We start from the raw sequence: 21,092 nt of genomic DNA, 5'->3' as shown, positions 1-21,092 counted from the left end.
ATTTAAACCGGAAACACTCCTTAGCCATACAGTGTTCTTCAAGGTCAAAGGTCAAGTCCTTGTTGCCTTGTGTGATGTGTACGTAATGACCCCTTCATCCCTTCTTGGTGTTATATTCATTATGGTTCTTGAACAAAAACAGCCTCCTTCGAAGAGTCAAGTATTTCCCTCTATGTTTTTGTCGAAAGCAAGACTATTACATCATGCAGGTCGGTCGGTCTGACAGCAGCCAAGAGGAAAGGGTTGGCTGCAGCCTTGACTCCATGATTAAGCTGTCAAGACTTCTCCTGGCCTACCCAGGAAACAGGAATGTCCATGAATATTTAACATGGAGGAGGTGAGAAAGGCCAGAGAAGGGAGGGAGATCTTTGTGAGGTAAAATGGCTCTACATCCCAAGTAGCGAGGGATAAGTGAAAAACTGAGCCACCAAGTCCTTAGGCTCAAATAAGTTATCTGTTCAGCGCAGCTGCAAGCTTGTCTTCCTTGACTACTAAATTACTGCCCATCACGTAACATACTTCAAAAAGACTACTCTTGCTACAAGTGAAGAAATTAATGTCTTTTTCTCTTTTGGTGCCCGGACAATCAGCCTTTAACCAGTCATCATTGTCACTACTTTCTTCCAACCCTGGTGACTGTATTTTTTTTATGTTATGTTCAGTTTACGTGTGGGATGGATGAGTTCCGTAAGGTATAGAGACAAAGAGAAGATAAACAAAGCACTCCCAACAGCAGGAATGAGAAGTCATGACCTAAAAAGTCTACATGAAACCTGGTTAGTGTCCCAATATAAAGGTATTTCAGGGCTGTAAAGCAGACTTTTTGGTCACGTCTGAACAGAACAAATATCTAAGTGCTTCTGTATTTCTGGTTTGTTCTTGACCATAATGCTGCTTAAATCATTAGAACACAATGCATTGCAAAATGTCTGTTCAGGACATGTATCTAACACAAAGAGACATTTTAAATTGTACCGAAAGGTCTTCTTTAGGATTGGGTATCTAGATATAGAGCCAATATGGTACCATGATTGATTCGTACTGTAGCATGGAATCACTTCTCAACAGCACCCTATTGCAAGACGAAATATTTACTTTTTAAAAAGTACAATATCAATAGGAATACCAGTATCACTGCTCAGTGTTGACGGTAGATCAGTATCAATGAAATCTAATTGAATGACACATTGCTTTAACCTTTATTAACAGAGTGCAGCAGCTCTGATGAGACACACACACACACACACACACACACACACACACACACACACACACAAACACACACACACACACACACACACACACACAAACACAAACACACACACACACACACACACACACACAAACACACACACACACACACACACACACAAACACACACACACACACACACACACACACACACACACACAAACACACACACACACACAAACAAACAAACAAACAAACAAACAAACAAACAAACACACACGTACACACGCACACTCACACTCACACTCACACACACACACACACACACACACACACACACACACACACAAACACAAACACACATACACACGCACACACGCACACACGCACACGCACACTTACACACAAACACAAACACACACATGCACACTCACACACATTGCTACAGCCTTTATTAACAGAATGTTCAGCTAAAGAGCTCTGCTCAGATTGCAATCATGCAATATTTCTTTCGAAACACTTCTGTCAATTAACAAGGATCATTTTAATTTCACCATTTCACCTGGGGTGTATCCAGCTTTCGTTGGCTGGAGCAACTGAACTTGGGGAAAAGATATCTTGAAGAGTGAATGTGATGTGACAGACTCCCTAGTAGAGATGTACTACATATTAACCATTTTTTTGGATATCTAAAAGTCTATGAAGGGTTATTCAGTTATTTGCATAGGGGTGGGAGTGAGGCTACAGTAAATGGAAAATGTATTGGCCACACATTAGAACACTGTATTCCATAAATACCACACCTAAGTGAATAGACCAGTGTTGTTTTCGTCAGGCAAGACGAAAACGAAAATGACGTCGTCAGACCCCTTTTTTCCATGACGAAAATGAGACTAAGACGAACGTCACCAAAGCCATATAAAGACTAAAATGTGACGAAAAATTTAGACATTTTCGTCAGACGAGAACTAGACGAGACTCAATTGTTAGTGAGTGGACGAACAAAGTTTCAAAACATGCTTTTTTTCCGCCAACTATAATATGCATGCAATGTCAATCAAGAGCTCAGACCTCAAAAATGGAGCCAGCTGCTTGTCCTAACAGTCACGCCCCCATCACACACTAAAAGCCTCGCTCACGCGCAGCTGCCGTACGGCTGTACGCACTGTGCGTACCTTCTGCTACGTGAGAAGAAGAAAGAGAGAGAGAGTCTGCAATCATGCGCTGAGCCTGGCCAGTGCACAAAGCACAAACAAACGAATAGTGATTAAAGTACAAACAAACGCTTACAAAAGTTATCTGACACACGCTGTTCCCAGCACGTCGCATGCATTGCCACTGTAATTCAATACTATGAACGCATATTACAATAGGTAAACTGCAGACAGAGGGGCGCGCAAAAAAAATGCGGTACTACGATCTCCCTGTCCAAATGAATGGAGTCATTTGACTTTATGATCAGCATATTCAGGGTTTGCTTCAGTATCTTACACCCCTCCTCCTTATCCGACAATGTATGGCAGCAAATAAAATCGGTGTACGGACAACTAATGGCCGTTGAGTATGCAGAGCTGGAGCTGTGGAAACAGCTAAATGAGTTACAGCCAAATCGCAGTGAGCCTTGTCAAGCCCTGGAAAGTTCGGCAAATTTCCACCCAAACATTCATTGAGTCTTGTTGACAATGCTCGTTTTGACAACGTCTGCTGAGCGGTCATTAAGTACAATCTTAAGACATATCTACGAAGTACGATGACTGACAAAAGACTGACCGGACTTGCTCTCATGAATATTCACACAGATTTGGAAATCGACAGTGAAAAAGTAAAAAAACAATATGCAGAAGGAGAATTCACTTAAATTGTAAGGGCAATACGTTTAGTCTGTAACCCATTATCTGCGCGTGAGTGTTAACGGCACGGTTTTTTTTGGGGGGGGGCATTACGGAGCAAATCTCCCGACTATTGCGCCCGTCATGGTTAAAAATAGCTTGCAACGCCAACACGAACAGTGGGAGAAGGGAAGGGGTAACATAAAGTTCTTAGAATTTTAATACAACAATTTTGCCAGCGAATACAAAGTTCTAATACTTTGCCGGCGAATACAAAGGTTATAAAGTTCTAATATTTCGAGAGCGATTTTAAAGTTGAAACCGACTTAGTTGACCACACGCAAGTTAACGCAGTTAAACGAAAGCTAAAATAATGTGCTGATTCATTGCCGTTGCATCACCTCAAGCAAAGGTGCAGAGAACATCTAGGGAGGAAGAAACAACAGCCACAACAGCAGCTACAGCTACACCAAGGGCATGTTGCAGTAGGTGGCTCATTGTATTTTGTGTAACACATGTATTCAAAACATCAAGCCTTTCGCCCACTACACTTTCATGCTCCGGTAAGTTTTTTTCCTTTGCTCTCGCACGCCCCCTTCAGTGAAGCAGAGGTAATGTTTGCCTTCCCTTAGTTTTTTTCAATGCGGTTTTTTGTCAGATCAGTAAGGGCTCAGATACACATACGCGTTTTTGTAAAAACGGGACGCGAGCAAATGCATTGATTCCTATGGTACGGCGCGTTTAAAGCGTGCGCCCCTTCTCCACCACGCGTTGCGTCTTTGAAGCGTTTTTTAGGTGCGCTTAAAAGTTGAACTATTCTCAACTTTCCAGCGCAAGGCAGGGAAGCGCAACGCTCATCAATGTCACACTCGGCCCAGGCAGCCAATCAGATCGAGCAACAGGCGGGCTTAACTACTTTATCACTTATTTCCTGTTTTGATGCTGGTAGATGTGGTATGATTAAGCGATATAGCACGAGTGGGAGTGGGATTATCCCTTACCTACCCCACTCCCACGAGTATTGCTTTTATAAAACAATTCTACAGTCAACAAATTAACATTTTAATACGACAAATAGTTCCATTTTCAACGTCAGAATTTTGAATGAACGGTTTTCATCAATGCGCTTTCATCGCGGAGTGATTATTATTAGCTGTGAAAAGTCTGCACTTTGCCAAGGCGTTACTGAAGCGTTTCTGCCTGAAAAAAGACGCGTATGTGTATCTGAGCCCTAAGACTATAGTATGATAACCTTTTGAATATCCATGCTGTTGTGTTAGTTGGACAATATTTATCTATCATATAGGTGTCATTTCAAAGCTTAATTTAGATTTTTTTTAGTAGACCTAATGCAGCGCTTCTTATGAGGTTAAATGAATTCATCTGAAGTACATTTTTAATAGCCAACTCTTGAATGTGCTTTAAAAAATTGTGGTCATGCAAAAGTAAATTAAATAATGAATGTATAGTTAAGGAGGGCCTTTAAGGATGCCTGGGTATAGCATACAGCGCGTGTTGCGGCAGTCACCAGCCAATTGGGCAATATTGGTTGATTTCTTTTAATCCATTCTGAGAGTGATTAACATAATATTAAAATCATAGGCAAAGATTGTTTAGATCAAACAATGTCAGAGTAGGTCTGAAATGGCAGGTTTAATTTTGGCCGGTAAAAAATATGATTGGCTGGTAAAAAATTTCATCTACCAGCCAAAAAGTTAATTTCCAGCCCTGCTTTTACGGGCAGTACGGGGACAGGGAGCCGAGTCGAACGACGGTCACGGAGACGAAGCCACGACCACAACTTCATGCTGCGGCTTCAAACTCACAGGAAAAAAATACCACAAACCTCAAAAGGCACCTGAAGGCCAGTGTGTTTCATTATGATAAATGTATTGGCCTATTAAATAAATACACGCATCTTATGTATATTTGATTTTTGACTAAAACCTTTTAAGTTTTCGTCGGACTAAAACTAGACTAAAACCTTTTGAGTTTTCGTCAGACTAAAACTAGACTAAAACTTTCAAAGATAGAAATGACTAAAATGGGACTAAAACTAAGAAGCATTTCGTCAAAAAGACTAAGACTAAAACTAAATCTAAAATGCCTGCCAAAAACAACACTGGAATAGACACTCTATCTCCACAAGTGAACAGAATAATGATTTGAAGTGAGTATTTGCTGAATAGGGATGTTAATATTTGAATAGTTGTACTGTACATGGTTAGCTGGATATTTCATTATCTGTGCACACACTGTCATTGGTATCATTGGAGGTTAGAAATTCAGGCTGAAATCTCGCTTGTATGTTAGTTTAACCTAGAAACAAGTAGCTTGAATAAACTAATATCCACCGTACATAGTTCCCAATAACAACATTTCTATTGAATAGGGTGGTTCACTTCTGTCAAGCCCCTCAAAAGACTTTTGATATTGTGGCCATAAATCCTTAGTCACTCTAACATAAACATGACCAGACATGACATATTCATGTATGTTATTTATGGATGGCTCTTATGAACTTACGAACCTCATGAACTCATTCTTCATGAATCTCCCATTACCTTTAAGAGTTGCTCCTTAACCTGGTTGTGAGGATTTCCTTTAAGCCCTTCCTTTTATCTTTCGTTAACATTTGCACATGTAGAAGTTCATTACAGAATCGGACCACCTCTCTTCCACTAACTAAAACTGTTCCTCTACTTAACAGTACTAAATTGAGACATTGAATCCATTATTTCATTGGAATTAGTTGCAATAGTCTGTTAGTGACCATAATATTGTGTTGACAGTGTATGGTACCATTATTTAGGATAAGAGAAACATGAAACATATTTTGCTGAAAGTAATTATGGAATCATTAAGGCTGAAATAATTTTTGCTCTCTAATATATAGTCATAAAGCCAAGAAGGTGAGTCGAACATATGCAGTGCACCCGCTTTATTAGGCTGCAAAGGATATACTCCATCTCTGGAACGTCGTTGGAGAATGATAAGGAATTTAGCTTTGCTCTCTAGCTTTCCCAGAGCCTCATAGTGTATTCAATTACTGTTGTACACTTTTGCCATGTGAGAGACATTTCACCGACTGTACACTATTACCATGTGGAGAGATATATCAGTCTTACCGACTGTACTACCATGTGGAGAGAGATTTCACTGTCTTACCGACTGTACACTATTACCATGTGGAGAGATATATCAGTCTTACCGACTGTACACTATTACCATGTGGAGAGATATATCAGTCTTACCGACTGTACACTATTACCATGTGGAGAGAGATTTCACTGTCTTACCGACTGTACACTATTACCATGTGGAGAGATATATCAGTCTTACCGACTGTACACTATTACCATGTGGAGAGAGATTTCACTGTCTTACCGACTGTACACTATTACCATGTGGAGAGATTTCACTGTCTTACCGACTGTACACTATTACCATGTGGAGAGATTTCACTGTCTTACCGACTGTACACTATTACCATGTGAGAGACATTTCACTGTCTTACCGACTGTACACTATTACCATGTGGAGAGAGATTTCACTGTCTTACCGACTGCAGCCCCTATTTGGCTACTCCATCACAAGTAAATAATCATTTGAGGCACGTAAGGAATGAGCCCAAAGTGTGGTTATTCTTTGCTGAAGGGGTGATTATCATGGCTACCTGGGAATATTTTTAATTAAAGTGAAAATTAGGCAAAGGCTCTGTGTGAGACAGGCTCTGTCAATTAATTAACTGCGCTTCAACTCTCCCATCACTGTAATGTGTTTCCTAATGAAAGGTTATATCCCTAGAATCTTTCAAAAACTACAAAAATGTGTTTGCATTCTGTTTAAACTATTAAAATACTAGTCTCACCGTAGTCTCATCTCATCTCATCAGCTACATTAAAGTATTGGACATTTCGCATTTTACAACACAAAGCTGCAGGCGTTTGATTGTGCGTCTTTAGGCTCCTAATTCAGAGCATTGATCTTGACCAAATGTTAAAATTGTTACTTCCTGCAGGATCTGGAGGATAACTTAATCCAGTCATCTTACAATGTTTTGCCAACAGACATTTTAAACTATAGCAATTACAGGCAATACGTGTCATAGATATGATATATTGAGATGGTAGGCTGAAGAAAATGTTATTGTCAGCCTTGGATTTCATCGAGTGAATAAAAGCAATATTTGGAATGGTTCTGTTGGCTTTTAGTCGTGAGTAACCATGTCTGAGTTGGTGTCTGCATGCAGTCACAATAAGCTTTTCTCAGCAAAGGCAGACGCTGTTGAAATATGCATGAAACATTTCCCAAGAGGGGAAGAAACAGGACTATTTATTTATTAAATTACATAAAGCAGCTTTTTGGGATTAAAAGCATAATGTTTTCTTCTGTTTTTGCAAAACATTTTGACAGTTGATTTTCTAACGTGAGCAGCTTCAATTCAGATGAAGACAATTATTGTGTTCCATGCTCATTGTTTGTCTTTTTTCCTGTTATATATTTGGGCATGCGCTTCAGGATGCATGCCCTCAAGTGTATGATGTTACGTAACAACGGCACCGGTTACAGCTTGCTCAACTGCACTATGTAAATGGTGTATATCTATTCATCACTGTTTGTAAAAAAAAACAGTTTGTGCCTACTTGTTTAAAAGTTAAACACCAGTGCCACTTTATATTTGTGGAAATGTTTTTTTTTTTTTCATACAGTATTTTCATGACCTATTACATACAGAAAGAAAAACTTGCCACAACTTCACCATTTAACACAACCGTGAGACCTGTAATAGCGAGTGTATTGTATATAATGAAGTTGTATGTAAACAGTATGACTGTGAATGAGTCATCAAAGACCCAAGCTTTGAATGAACAGGGAAGACATGCACCAGAGACAGTAGCTGTAATTTGGAGTCAGATAATATCAAACCCGCACTTCACACAAGCAAGTCTTTAATCTCTCTTACAACATTTAATTAAATATCATTAAACTACCCGCTGCTTATCCCCCATCCACGGTCCACCAAGATTCCACCACTGTCAGGAAAGAAGGACTTTTCAACACCCCGTGTGCTGTCATTTAATTGTTGGTGACAGCAGACGATGAGTGTACCTAGGGGAGCTTATCAAGTTAAAAAACAAACAAAAAAAAAAAAACAATCTTGTGCGTGAGCCGTTTCCAGTGACCTCTGACCTCTGTCATTACAAGGCTTAAGCAGCGCTGGGAGAAGCTTAATTGGCTCAGTGCCCATCAAAGATACACATTCCTTAATGCACTCCAACACCATTAAATTGATGCCATCAGTGTAATTAGTGGCTGAGTTGGAGTATACTTGTGTTGTCATTCTGAGTGCCGGGAACAGGTACGGAACAAGACAGCGAAGAGAAAATCTTGCTCAAGGTGCTGACTGCAAGCCCCTATCAGAGACTGTAGCGCGACACATTGAGGCAGGAGGAAGAGTCAGAGGAAGCCCTCTTTCTCTCCAAGCCTCAGGCTTTCTCCAGCGCTGCCTGGCACAGCTGCGGTGTGCTGCTGTGTGCTGTGCAGTAATGAGCCATGCGTTTTAATGTCCTGTGCTGTGTGACAGTGTTGTGAGCCGAGCTGACACGGAGAGACTGGGAGCCTCCTGATTTAAATGCATTGCCAGGAGTAAGGGGGTCTGGGATGCTCCCTATTTGTCCACTGCAGAAGGTAATCAGGCAGCTGAGGCGAGGCAGCTGTCTCGTTGGGAGACGGTCCTTTGCTCCTGTGGAGATGGCGGTTTTGTAATGAAGGCACGGAATCCAGAATGGAACAGAGATGAGGCCTGAAATCTCACTCCAGGTCATTCGCTTTCATATGTTGGCTGTAAGGGGAGAAACACTTCCAAGGTACACTTTTGATCGAAGGAGAGTTTTTTTTGTGGTAGAAAAATCTTTTGGGTTTCCATCCCAGTTTTTTGTGCGAATATTGACCATTCAAATAGGAAATCCTGAGTGGAAGCTTGAAATTTGCATGATATCTTCTAGTTCAAATAAGAACTTCATTATCTGGAGTGGGGATGATTAACCCTCTATTCGCATAGGGTATATAATGCGACTAAGGTTCATGAAAATGGGTTTATTCGCATCAAATTAAGTTTGTGGAGATTTTATTATGTGTTTCTCTGTTCTCAGTTTCTCTCTTTATTAAGAGAGTGTCTATTTTCTATTTGCATACCACAGCAGATGGATATGCGCCCAGGCTCACATTTCTTTTGGCCGAATTTTCATAAATGTGCTGAAAATATGCCAATGAGTTTGACAGAGACCCAGATAATGATGATGCCCTTCAATGTCCATTGATAACTGCTTATATCACGTCATGGCAATGGTAAATGATGAAAATAACAGTTCATTCTTTTAAATGGACTTTTTAGCTGTTGAAGTTTTGAGCTCAGACTCAGGCTTTGTCTTTGAACTTGGGCTTGCTGAAAATTCTCTAGTGAGTTTTCTTGAGCAAGCTGGAGTTGTTGTTTTTCTTTTTCAAATATTATTCTATATCTCTCTGACGGGGATGATTAATATTCTTCTCCTCTCCTGCACTCAATTTTCCTCTTGAAATGTTGACCTTTGGACAGTCTTGACTCTGTCCCTGACTCTTGAAGGGGGGTTTTGATCAGTGGTATGTGAATGATTTACATCATCTAGCTCACATGTCCCATGCAATGTTAATTCAACCCAATCGAGGGCTAATGTCAGGGTGGTTGACCTTTTTTGAATACTTGAATTTTTTCACCAAATACTCTTACTGGAACCCTGTGGTTAATAAAGGCTACATAATCACTATGCTGTTCACCGTGAGCTGATGCGCAAGAAAGTGGTTTTGTGCAGGTCAGTCAAAATGCCTGCCATGACCTTCAAGGTGTCGCAGCATTTCAAATACCAAAAAAATGGACAGTCAACAATATAAAATGATGCTCTTGCAATGCTATTTCCAGTAAAGAGCTGCATACCTGAAGCTACTAGACTGGGTTAGATTCTGCCAAGATAGGTGGTTTGGTACATACAAATAAATTCCAAGCTTGAGACCTTTACAAACATAAACAACTACATGTGTGATATCAGATGGTTGTTTCATGATACGCAATCATGAACCACTGAAGTGCAGCTATGTTCTAATATTATTCCCAGTTTATTTGATGGTGCATTCAGGAGTGTCGTGGGTGATACCCCATAACCCAGCCTGAGTGTTCAGGACAAATATACAATGCATAAAAATAGACAATACATTCACTCTTTTTTCAGTTCCTCCTGTCTGGTGGCTTATCTAACAGGGTAATGGCAGAAAGGACATTTCAGATTTACTAGGAATTCATCAGAGCAATGTGATATGTCCAGATGTTATGTGATATGTCCAGATGTTATGTGTTATGTGATACATCCAGATGTTATGTGTTATGTGGTGTGTGTTATGTGTAAAGAAAGAATAGTTTTTAGACATAATTTAGGAAAATGGAAAACCAAGACAGTTCTATACTATATCTCATTTGTTAATCATGTCTATGCATTAAGATTATTGGATCGAAACACAACATGTAAGAGATGATGGTAAAGATTGAGGGGTATTCTTAGAGGAATGTTGGGAGTCATTGTATTGGCTGGTGGTATCTAACACTTTGGTTTACTTCAACCTCATCCTTAATTGATCACTCTGGTCCTGAGGCAGGTCATTCTGTTCTTTCAACATTAATTTCCAGTAATCACAGTTTAACCAATACAGACTGCGCTTAAATTGATTCCATTCAGGGATGTCAGGAGCTGTTATTCAGAGACGGAAGGTCCCCAGGGACGGGACAGGACAGACACACGGGTGGCAGACTCAGACTAAAGTGCACAGCAGATCCCACACAGAAGCAGAGAAATAGACTCAATCACTGCAGCATGACAGCACTAAGGATTGATGCTGTGCATAGTGCCTCTCTCTCCCAATGCAATATGCTCACTTCAAGTAAATACTACTTTTAAACTGAATGTTTTTCAACTCCTCACCTGCCTGTGAAGCTTTCTTTAATATTGGTTTTGTTCTCTCCCTTATACGTCGCTTTGGACAAAGCGTCTGCTAAATGTAAATGTAAATGTTACTATACAATATTGAATTGGGAGATGGTGTTGAATACTATACATGTACTATATACAACATTGCAGGTTGATTGACTTTAGGAGAACATGGCTGTTAATCTGTACTGTGCTGTTCCACTTTGCTGGTACCACCACTGGTCTGTGTGTCTGTCTTTCCCTCAGAACACAGATCAGTTAGACCTGACTGCACCACACATTGACATTCCAGACGGCCTGTCCCTCCGGCAGAAAATAGATATGTAAAGCAGCAACTTCTTCTTAGACATTTTCCCACGCAGAGATTTACTTGGTTTTAGGACAAAGGGGTTGAACTCCTTTTTGGGGTTTTCTTGTGAGCTTTAGAAAAGGAAAGGTCTGTTTTAAGGCAGTGAGAAATACTGAGAGACAAGTAAAAGCACAAACTGTTTATATCTCAAGTCATATTATTCTTTGTACTGTTTGTCAGTTGCAATACATTGCAGTAATTCACTGCCACAGTGATGCAGGGCAAGGTTTGACAAAGAGAATAAATCCTCATTTATTTGTATAAGCCTTACTACATATACAAAGCATTTGAACATTTTGCTTATATTAACACAGGACAACCCAAATGTTTATATCGAAACATTTATGCACAAGAACATTGAAGTTTTATATATTGGTCTTGGGCTTTTTATACATTTGGTGTTCAAATGGCAAGGTGTATGCCAGTCTAGCAAGCTATTTCTTCACAAATGTCATAGAGCAGCATGCAAGACAATTAATCTGACTCCCTCTTCAGTGAGCACATTACTTGGGCTCCCCCTCTCATTGTGCACAGTAGGAGGTGGCATTTGGGCATCACTGCTTCAATATTTCCCCTTTCAGAGCATTTGATTGTTCTTAATTTGGAACAGATGAATGTCAAATTGCTTGAAAAAGCAGTGGAAACATTAGAAACACTGTTATTAGACTAACCTGAGGACAAAGTATTTGATTCAATTAGCATACTAATACATGGACTGTTTAGTATTTTTTGCAATGGCATTCATTCAACTGGAAGATACTAGATACTGGAGCTGAGTTGAATCATCATTCAGTTCAACTGATGTCAGCAAAATGTGTCCTAGAAAAAAATGAAGTTAATAATAACCATGACAACACCTGCTGATCACAGTTATTGAATATGCTGCTCTTTTAACTGAAGAGAATATGTTGTTGAAAGAAGACATGTATGACGTCAGGCAGTGAAGACACCTCTCCCACATATAGGGTGGCTATGGGAAGAAATCAATGCCTCATGTCTCATACCTCAGGGCCTGCAGGGAGTGTCACCATCTTGATGTATGTTGTATCAAGGTTAAGAAAGAGAAGATGCAGGTAGAGGCAATGTAGGCACCTACAGTATTTTGTATCACATACATTTTTTTTTATTATACATTATTTTGGGCACACATTGTAGTATATATGGGCCATTCTACCGAATTGATGCAAAGTCATGTCGGATATATTTTGAATTTTTTTATGGTTTATTCCCAAAACTTTGACCGTATGTATATTGTACCATATCTAAAGTACACATATCTAGTAAAAGAACAGTCAAGTTTTATATTGTATTTTCAGAATGTGTTGGAATGTTTTTCCTCTTCCAAAAATTGTCACTATCGAAACATCACATTTACTATAGTAAAAAAGTATTATTATTGACCTGTTCAGATTGTGTTTCCTTCCCTTCTCCGAAGAGTATTTTTACAAATATTTCTTGAAGGGTTTCACAATGAAATCCATAGAAATTAATTTTTTACCAAATTTTCAAGTTCAATTTATCTGTTTCGGTAGTGACTGCACTGTTTCGGTAGTGACTGCACTGTTGGATGGATGTTAATTTCTCTTTCCAAAATCATCCAAAAGGTGCTCTGGGCCGCCCTTTAGTCCACACAACTCATTTATTAAAAAATTATGGGATTGAACTACTTACCATTTCATTTTGTCACTACCGAAATCATCTGGTCACTACCATATGTTTCGGTAGTGACTGTTTCGGTAGTGACAATTCTAGCTAACTTTAAGCATAAATAAAGAATTGTAGCAAGCACACGGCTTGCAAACACATCTTTGAAGAGGTGAACACACATACAAACATAAGATTTTCCATGAAACCCCAAAAGGTTTACTTAATTGAAGAAAAACATGCGTTTCGGTAGTGACAATTCTTAAGGTTACACATCGATTTTCAGACTTTGGAACACATTTATATAAAAACTATGGGATTTAGCTACTTACCATTCAACCATGAGGGACAGAGATGCAGTGTCACTGCATGGTCAAAAATGCAGGGTCGTGGCTAAAACACAGGCTCAGCCAATGAACTAAAACTCTTGTGTTTCGGTAGTGACATGAAAACTAGGGACATGATTTTTTGAGTATAGTAAATTGATTTAAAAATTAAACCCACAATAAATCTAAATATTCCAAGTTCTGTTTCAACCCAATCATAAAGATCTTTGAAATTAAATCATTGAAAAAAATCTAAAAAATATTAAAAGTGTTATTTAAAGGCATTGAAATTTAGATGTCAGGGTTGGGGACAGCTACTTCCCAATAGAAAGTACCCTATAAATGATGATTTTGTATATATTTAGCTTATCACTATCTCATGTAATGCATTGGGTTTATATAGACCATAACATTTTCTAATTAAATATCTATGCCTAAATACCTAATTGTTTTGTAAATAGTTTTTATTGTTGAGGGACTGCATATTACACGAATTCGGTAGAATGGCCCATATAGTTCACAGCAAGTCTGTCTTTGTTCATTGAAGCCCATTTCCGGGAGAATTGGTATTTTCTGCAACTGTAGCTTCGCATCGAGGCCCCCTAATAGACAATGTACATGTGTATTTGTGGACAAGATGAAGGAAATGGAACTGTCAAAGACAACCGCAGAAGCCAAAGAAACATGTAGAGGGACAAGGTAGAGCAATATCACAAGATGATTCTGCATAGTTGTATTTATTGTGACATCGGAGTTGAACGCGAACATAACCAAAGAATAACAAAAAAAGAATGTCAACATTTTAATTTAGCTGAAATAATGCCCACATTTTCAGCCCATATAAAAAAAATTCTAAGTGTTTGAATGTGGATTATGTGTAATCTAATAAAATATTGTTGGCGACATGCATAATATATACTTTGGACAGTGTCATACAAGCTAGAGTAAGGTTTTCAAGGTTGCAAACTTCCCAGGCTTATTTGGCATGATAAGATGACGAAGACTGATCAAACTGTTTGATCAGGGGATGAATTCATTTGGATTCTACGCCAGATCGATGACTTTGGGCAACTGGAAAAACTACAAATCTCCATGAGACAGGGATGAAACCAATAAGCCTACGTTAAATTCTTTAATAAATAACATTGGCCGGGATGTTTATGATGAAAACTAGCAAGTCGACAACTTTCCTAACATAACCAAACATCAAGCAAGGCAACACAAGACATAGCAAGACAGCTAATGAGTTATAACTGACCAAGTCCAACATAAACTTGACTTGCTTGGAGACTTGTTCGTTCTTTTGCTTGGTTTCTCTCGCTCGGTTACTCTCGCTTTTTCTCTTCCTAACCTTCAACGACGTCTCCATCGGATTCATCACATCTGCCATGATGTCCATACAGAGAATACTGTGCTATCATACCGAGCGCATTGGTCTAACGCTTGTTGCGTGAGGTGGTGCCATAAAGCATTAATAAGTTCTTCGAGAGGCCTCGCGCCCTGTACCCCAAAGTTATATCGTGCAATACCAGGCACACCAGACGTGCTGTGGCAGTGGCACAGTCACCATGTTCTGTATTACCAGTCAGTGTACCATCAAAATGATTGCAGAGGTTTTATTTTACCATAAAATTGTTGCATGATGTTACTTTAATGTTGATTTTTTTTTTTCTTGTAGGGAAAGCAGTGTTCAGTTGATGACTTTCAGCTATGGGAACATGAGGATTTTTTCACTGAATCTGGCGTAAAGTGTAATCAAGGACTGCACCTTTTACTGTAAGCGTTTTGGATAATGCGTTGTCCCCCAGTGATATATTGCTAATACACCAGTTCCGTGGGCATTCAAGAGACACTGCTTCCTGCCATGGGTTTTTACCATGGCCTCTCTTGTACTCCCTACTTTGCCTCATTTAGCTGTTCTGATGCCATCCTTTGGTGTCCTATTACATACTCCATATGGCCCTAAGTAACACTTTTTGCTGTGGTCTATGGGAATCACATGGTCATTTAATTCTGGGATGGAAGACCGTACCGCAGGCTGTGGGCTGCCTTTTATTGCTCATACTAGTATTCATGATGTGGTGTGGTACAGGCTCTGCTCTGCAGCCAGAAGGTGCTCGTTTTGTGCGGGGCTGATGATGGATGAGCGTCTGGGACGGCCCCCGTGGCTCTTTATATCCTCTGTGATGAATTCAGAGATGAGATGAGCATCAGGTCTTTGGATTTCATTCAGTCATAGATGTCCAGTTGCTCCGATCGATAAAGAGACGAAGGGGGAAGTACAATTTGACATTAATATCCTTTATTGGATGCTGCCCCATGAATAGTGGATGTCATATCAATTACAAGAATGCTTTTTTAAGATCAACAATAAGTGTGAGATTTTGGGAAGACAGAAAGCCTTTTGACTAGTATGTTCTCTGAAGCAGTCGTTTAAGTTTGGTAATTTCCAAGGTCCCTCCCAAATCAAATAATAAATGTTCCCAGTTACAGGTCTGAAATGTATATGGCAGAGTTGACATTAACTGTCTTCATGGACCCATGCACCTTGTTTTCTTAGGACATTACCAGACGCCATCTTGTTTTACGTTTATGGAATTACAACTACCCAATGGCTAATAGATTGGGCTAAATGTTTGGTGAAGCTTCAGTGTCAGGGGTCAGTGTCCTGGCTCTGTTGTCTTTGTGGCACATATCTGAAGGCTACTGAGAAAGCAAGCCTAGCCACGTTCAGCATACCAATCACTATTCTCCAGGGAATGTATTGACTGCATTGTGCACTTCTAAAGGCGGTAAACAGCCGAGTCGGAGACAGCATACACAACAGCCCCTGGACTGTCTTCTTATTCAGCTCGTCACTGCAGCCGGGGGTTATGGAAAACACCCTATCATACTTCAGCTTTATTGGCCTTCTGTGAGGCTGTTGGGAGGTACTCCTATGTAGAGATTTGGAACAGTTCTAGAGTGATTACCGACTGTGCTTTCCTCACTTAAGACACTTAAAAACAAGGAGAAAGTACACCCAAAAAAGAACCATCTCATACCTTTTTTAATGTTCAAAATGCTTCATTAGGTGAGGGCATTCATTTCTATTAATGCGCATGGCTAATTCCTGACAGGTAAGCTAAAGCGCAAACTCCTATGTAGAGCTTTGGAACAATTCTAGAGTGATTACCGACTGTGGGCTTTTCCCACTTAAGACAATCAAAAACAATAATAATAATAATACATTTTATTTATAGGGCGCCTTTCAAGAAACTCAAGGTCGCCGTACAACAGTCAATAATAAAGTTAAAAAATATTTTTAAAATGTACAAAGCAGAGCAGCAGCAGAGCAACAACTTCAGTTGACAGGAACTTAAAAACAAGGAGAAAGTACACCCAAAAAAGAACCATCTCATACCCATTTTAATGTTAAAAATGCTTGCTTAGGTGAGGGCATTCATTTCTATTAAAGCTCATGGCTAATTCCCGACAGGTAAGCTAAACCACAAACCAATCCTAATCATATGGCCACCCCCAAATCAGTTATCATGACAGAATCTGGAAATAGTTTTGTTCATTTTCATTTTCATTATAAGTTTTTGTGGACGCCTGGAAAATATCTGGAGTGCAAATAATGTTTTCATAATGGAGATAAAAGCAACGTTCACAGTGCAACACATATTTTACACTCTCCAGGGGGGAAACAATGGCAGGTGAGCACCAGGCCCAAGTAGAATAATTGGCATTTTATTTACATATTTGTATGACACAAGGTTCACTTCATCCCTAATATGTTAATATGTTGTGATGTATATTTTGAGTAATATGTGTAAGCACAGTGAGAAGACAAATTCCTTGTTTGTGCAAACTAACTTGGCCAATAAAAGCTGATTCTGATACTGAACAATGTAACATTCAAATAACCCTTAAAATAACATCCATCTGATGTAATCAATCAGAAGCCCTGGCATCTATTTTCACTGTAATTCTGATCAGCCACTCAATAGAGCAGAAGCTCCAGAGACATCCCTCACTGCCCAGATCAAGCAAGCCTGAGGTGGCTCTGGAGTGGCTCATCATTCTGTGTTAAGATGTCGCGCTGCATAAAAGCTGTGATAAAATACGCCAGCTCTGTTCCACCTCACCCCTTTGAATCCAAGGCAGCTCAGATGCTGTCTATAGATGTGGTGTAAATTAAATGTTCTTTCAGAACTGCCATAGGATGCAGAGGTTTGCCTTTGTGAGCCCAGGGAAATTACTACCACAAAAGAACATGTGCCTGCCAGCAGTTGCTTGGAGTCATTATTCTCCAGGCAGTAAACCTGAGCACCCAGGAAGCACTTACATTGGGCTTGTATAAATGTGTTTTTTTAGTGAGGTGGGTTTCAAAGTTTAGTGCCAAGATGAGTGACAGGCAAAATATTTTTATATGTAATATAACCAGGCTTGCTTACGACATTCTATACTGTTTATTTTTTCCTCAATGTGAAGACGTTCATTGTACCTCTCCTAGTCCCACGTTCAAAGCTGTCTGTGAATTTGACGTGAATCAACACAGTTTGCTGCAGGTGCTGTGTCTTTGCAGCATTGTGCCAAGCTTTAAGACTTAAACGTTCTTCATGACTCAAAATAGCTTCATTTGTAAGATGCGAGTTCAATCCAACCATTCAACATTTGCTTCCATTGCACGTAAAGTAATAATTAATTGATTAACGTATTAACTAAACTAGTAATGAATTATAGATACCAGTAATAAATCCATATTTTGAATGTATGGTGTTTAATTAAAATAAGACGATGTAATGTATTTCAGCAATTGCACCTCCTGTTTAATATAATTGTTAAATTGTTCCAATGCGTTGGTCTTCTCTGTGTTATTTGGAGCTCGAGTGACTCAGTGTCTCTGCACCACAGCAGAGAGGGATTTCATGCTGCCAGTGTGTACGCCAGCGCTGCCTTGGAGCCTCCAGCGGCCCCTGTCTGCCGTACGGCAGCTCTGTGGGCCCCGGGTGGGCCCCTTGTTTTTCCATCAGTCGCTCAGAGGCCCCTGCTGCTGTCAAGGTTGAAATGAAATAGAAATATCTCTTTCCTGTTGACAGGAAGAAATGGCAATATCAGCCACCCCAGTAGCCAGGAACGAATGATGATCTTGGGGACAGAATAGGCATAGCTGCTCTGTTCACAGCGTAGAATTAGATTCTGTGTTGATTGTTCCTTTGAAGTGAATTAAGCAAAATGTCTCGCCAGGGACAGGATCAACATGCTAGAGTTTGCTAGTCATTCACGTTTGAATGGCAGAACAGGCTCCTTCCTAAGCATGGTATTAACAGTAAACAGTGACAATATATGTCGAAGTTAGGTAAAGCAACAGGCTCCTTCCTAAGCATGGTATTAACAGTAAACAGTGACAATATACAGTATGTCGAAGTTAGATAAAGCAACAGGCTCCTTCCTAAGCATGGTATTAACAGTAAACAGTGACAATATACAGTATGTCGAAGTTAGATAAAGCAACAGGCTCCTTCCTAAGCATGGTATTAACAGTAAACAGTGACAATATATGTCGAAGTTAGGTAAAGCAACAGGCTCCTTCCTAAGCATGGTATTAACAGTAAACAGTGACAATAGATGTCGATGTTAGATAAAGCAACAGGCTCCTTCCTAAGCATGGTATTAACAGTAAACAGTGACAATATACAGTATGTCGAAGTTAGATAAAGCAACAGGCTCCTTCCTAAGCATGGTTTAACAGTAAACAGTGACAATAGATGTCGATGTTAGATAAAGTAACAGGCTCCTTCCTAAGCATGGTATTAACAGTAAACAGTGACAATATATGTCGAAGTTAGGTAAAGCAACAGGCTCCTTCCTAAGCATGGTATTAACAGTAAACAGTGACAATATATGTCGAAGTTAGATAAAGCACCATGAAATGAAGCTTGTTTGGTTTCATACCGTTACACATTAATTTCATGTTTTAAAACTGAGCAGTTCAGAAACTCAGAAAACAAACTCAATGAAACTTCAGTCTGAGGCCAAGAATTTGAATGAGTTTTCCCCTTGGTGGGTAGCAGCAAACAATAACACAGGGCAAAATAAATAACTGAAAGTGTTGCTTTTGCTGAGATCATAGGATCCCACCGGGCCCCAGACGGAGTGGCCCTGGGGGTATTCTGCATGCTTTTAAGTGCCAGCCATGATGTGGCACCAGCCACTGGGATTAGTTAAAAGCTCTCCGCACACTGGCTTCTGCCAGGCTCCCAGCCAGTAGAGCCGCTTCTCAATACCTCCGCAAGGTCACAGTTTACACCACTTCTGTTTAAGACACCCAGGTTGACGGCTGCTGGGGGACATTTTAGTTCTTATATAAAGCTCAGTAAATTAGTAGCACTGGGTCGTGTTTTTAGCAGAGCAGTTAACTTTGCAGTGCAGAGGCCAAATCAGTATGCTGGAAACGGTGACAGAATAGATATAGGAAGGATCCATTCCATTTCAAGAATTGTTCAACATGTTTAACCATTTATGCACTGTCCTTATGGAAGAGGATTATGTGATGAATTGCTTTCTTTATGATAGAGACATTTAAGCATTGTATTAGTAGGCAACAGTTCGAGGGGGTTTGATTATGTTTGTACTATGGGCAGAGGACAATCTAGATGGATCTGGATTGAATCTAGAACACATAGAATAATCATGTTATAGAGCTGTTTTTTGTTTTGTTTTGTTTGGGGAGGTGGGGGGTTAAGGGAGAGCAATACAGTGCTTGTAGCTTGTGAATGTAAGAAAGGCATCTCTAATTCTGAGCCTGTGGTCAAGCAGACCAGAATTATCTGAAAAATTAATTAAAAATACTAATAATCACGGAGACGCAAGCCATCCTGGAGAGATAATGTTTGGTTTGGGAAACGTTGTGTATCTGCTGTCTGTGCTATGCTTGTGATGGGCTTCTGAGCCTAAAACTTGTGGATAGAACCTCGTTGCCTTCACTCAGTATTACACGAGGATGTGATTGTCCAGTAAATTAACTAATGATGAATCATTTAAAACTAAAATGGTAAAGGTTGAAACAGTGATCACTACCGAAGGCTTCTGAGTAGCTAAGGAAGCTAAACTCTAGTATACAGAAATGTGTTTTCACATGTGTACTGTTGTCAGCAGGACTCAGATGGGTTTAGATGAAGTTCAGATACATCAACTTAACTCGACAATGGCTTTATCTTTGGATGATCAAAGGTTTCTAACCTTTATGTTCCTTCAAAAACATGTCGGTGACTTTTCCCAAATACAGTCAGCCATGTTTACATTCTCCCAGCAGCACCAAGGGAAGACCCTACACAGTGTATGTCAACAAACCCATTGCCTACGCCCCTGAAAAAAAATAAACCATCCATTTTTATTTGTTGCTACGCCTGTTATCAGTGTCTCAGCGTGAAGGGTCTGGTCTCCCACAGTGCCTAGTCTTCCCTCAGTCCTGTTGCTATTGTACTGTTTCTCCCAAAGGATCGTTGGATCCTCACTCCAATTCAGTTGCCCTCCCCCTGCGTCCGGTACCCAAATATACAATTGAAATGGCAAATGAATATTTGTGTCCAGTAAGCACAACCTGGCGGAAGATACCGAGGAAGTATTAACAGGCAGGTTCTGATTCTGCATTTTATCTGTGAACCTGCAGCTTTTTGTCCTATTTGTATGCAGGGCCGTACGAGTCGAGGCGCCACATTGTACTTAGCTTCCACTCTTTTAAATAAGCTGG

The 21,092-nt window shown here is 39.9% G+C and overlaps 2 protein-coding genes across 2 annotated transcripts in view; both read left to right on the top strand.

Annotated features, from left to right (window-relative positions):
* The window catches only part of LOC308365639 (high affinity choline transporter 1-like), a gene marked incomplete at both ends in the record, with an annotated part of 303,102 nt that overhangs the window by 145,888 nt on the left and 136,122 nt on the right, over nt 1–21,092 (top strand). The window lies entirely within an intron of this gene.
* The window catches only part of LOC308365638 (ephrin type-A receptor 6-like), a gene marked incomplete at both ends in the record, with an annotated part of 138,677 nt that overhangs the window by 9,687 nt on the left and 107,898 nt on the right, over nt 1–21,092 (top strand). The window lies entirely within an intron of this gene.

The sequence above is a fragment of the Sprattus sprattus genome, assembly GCF_963457725.1.
Source record: "Sprattus sprattus genome assembly, chromosome: 5".
NCBI classification, from domain to species: domain Eukaryota; kingdom Metazoa; phylum Chordata; class Actinopteri; order Clupeiformes; family Clupeidae; genus Sprattus; species Sprattus sprattus.
This window is presented reverse-complemented; position numbering and strand designations above follow the sequence as displayed.